Below are 2,636 nucleotides of genomic sequence, written 5' to 3' on the forward strand. Positions count from 1 at the left end.
CACGCTTGTGCATGCACTGGCCTGCACAGAAAGTATGAATGAGTGTGTAAAAGCTTGGCCCTATGCCCTGCACGGGTGCCAGCTGGGCCAACAACAGAATAAAGGCAATAAGATGATTCTCTTGCCCCTTCTTATTCCTCCTCCCAAAGGAGGATTCTTGATTCCCTTAAGTTCACAGTCCCTGGCCACCAATCCTTCACAACTCCCTGGAGTCATTGAGAGACCAGAGCCAGGCTTATCCAGGCTCAATTTCCCTTTTATGTTCTAGCTTCATTGCTTTGAGCATGGAACAGACTTCTTGGAAGTGTGGCACTAATGATGGAGGGGTAACCACCCCAGTGATTCTTCCTTCTAAGGCACAGAAGATTGCTAGGTGGGACCCAGATGCTTTCAGGCAAGGCAGAGCTTTCTAGGAGTATTATTTATTTATTTTTGAGACAGAGTCTCACTTTGTTGCCCTGGGTAGAGTGCCAGAGCATCATAGCTCACATCAACCTCAAACTCCTGGGCCCAACTAGTCCTCTTGCCTCAGCCTCCCCGGTAGCTGAGACTACAGCAGGCACCCACCACTTAGCCCAGCTATTTTCAGTAGACAAGGGGTCTCACCCTTGCTCAGGCTGGTCTGGAAGTCCTGAGCTCAAGCAGTTCATCTGCCCTGGCGGCCCAGAATGCTAGGATTACAGCTATGAGCCACCAGGCACGGCCCCTAGGAGAATTCTAAGCTGTGAGCTGCAGCTAGGAGTTAACGCAGTTGGAGGCCTGGAAGCACTGTCTGCCTGGGCTCAAAATCTGACCTTCCTGAGATGGGGGCAGACACAGGAGTCCAGTTCACATGCATTGTCTCTGAGGGAAGAGAGGGCTGGTCAGTTCTCAGGGTCACATGTTCAAGGGGTGAGAGTCACTTGTTCAGAGATAGAGGGCCAAAAGCCTGACTCCTGTTTATTGAATGCTTACTATGCCCAGGCACTGGGCTAAATGCCCCATTTATACACAGATCTTACTTAATCTCACAACAACTCAGCCAGGGAAAGAAATATTTTTATCTCCTTTTTACAGAGGAGGAAAAGGAGAGGTTAAGTAACTTGCCCAAAGTCGCTGAGCCAGTAAGTGAGGCCCTCAGCTGGGATTCCCACCCAGAGACTGCCTGCACACTTGAAAGGTTCAGAGGATAAATAAAAAGAAGCAAGGAGGGGGTTAGCAAAACAGCTTCTGAAAATGTCAAAGGAGAAAGCTGTGGGGAGTGCTCAGAGGCACCTTGGACACAGAAAGGGGAAGTGGGGGGGTGGCTGGGGCAGGTGCTATCATTTTCCCAGTGGCCCAAGGGGCCCCTGGGTTTGCTCCTCTTGGGACAACATTCCAAGGTGCTTGCATATCCTAAATCAGAGGATTGGTGGGCAGGACCCTGTAGGCACAGAGGCATGGACAGACACTGTGGGGGTTCACGTGGCGCACCCCTAGATCTCCCTGGATGCTTCCAGGCAGGGCAGAGCTTCCCAGTGGACTTGGAGGCTGCAGCTAAGAGTTAGCACAGCCAGCCTCAGGCCTGGCTGCAGGAGGCCGCCATTTCAAGTGCCAGGGTTGAGGTTGCCAGGGTAGGCGAGAGCGGGGGAAGCCAGCGTCGCAAGGTTGCTGTTCTGTCCAGCGCCTGAGCAGCGGGCTTGGCGTTCCAAGCCGCGGCTGCCGGGCGGCGAACATAGGAGCCCGGGAGCCTCCCGGGTGCGGCTAGCGCGACGCTGGCTTTCGAGGCCGCCGCTGTCACCGGCGCGCATTCCTGCAACGCTAGCTCCTTAGTATTCCCCCCACTGCGCCCAGCGCCGCGCACAGGGGGAAGTGCGCCCTGCTGGGCTCTGGCCTTCAGTGTCGCCCTGGTTCAGGGAGGTGAGGAGGGACGGGGCCTCCTTTCCCCGATTGGGGCAGAGGGAGAGGCCCTGCTGGAGGTGGGGTATGGGGTGGGGATGGAGGCGAGGCGTGGGCCAGAGGTCACCCTTGGGCCCAGGCGCCAGAGCTGTCAACGGGATGAGGTGTTGCTAGTGGCCAAGGGAGGGGACGCGGGCCCGAGGGGCGTCCTACACACCCTGCTCGGCATTCCCGGCTGAGGGTACCGATAAAGGGGAGAGGGAGCTAGAAGATTTTACTCCTGTCCACTTCCTATTCTCGAGGCTCAGGGATGAGGAATCGGTGGTCATGATTCCCAGGGAGACCCCCCCACCAGCGGTGACCCTATCCCACCACTCTGACTAGTATAGGGGAAGCCCAGGTGGAGAGGGCCGGTATCTGGGGTGGGGGCTCCACCTGCAGAGGGTGACATCGCCCCCTACTGGGTCTGCGGAGAGGGCTGGATCAAAGACGTCAATCGTCCCAGGGACAAGGGGCCCAGGGAGCTGGACAATCAGGGGGGACACCTGGCTTGTGCGCACCAGGTGGAAAATCTCGAGAGACTTTTTTTTTTTTTTTTGGAGACAGAGTGTCACTTTGTAGTCCATGGTAGAGTGCCTTAGCGTCATAGCTCACAGTAACCTCAAACTCTCCGGCTTAAGCCTTTCTCTTGCCTCAGCCTCCCCAGTAGCTGAGATGGCAGGCTCCAGCCAAAACACCCGGCTATTTTTAGAGGTGGGGTCTCGCTCATGCTCAGGCTG

This window comes from Otolemur garnettii, unplaced genomic scaffold (assembly GCF_000181295.1).
Source record: "Otolemur garnettii isolate 467f Iridium unplaced genomic scaffold, OtoGar3 scaffold00263, whole genome shotgun sequence".
Taxonomy (NCBI): Eukaryota; Metazoa; Chordata; class Mammalia; order Primates; family Galagidae; genus Otolemur; species Otolemur garnettii.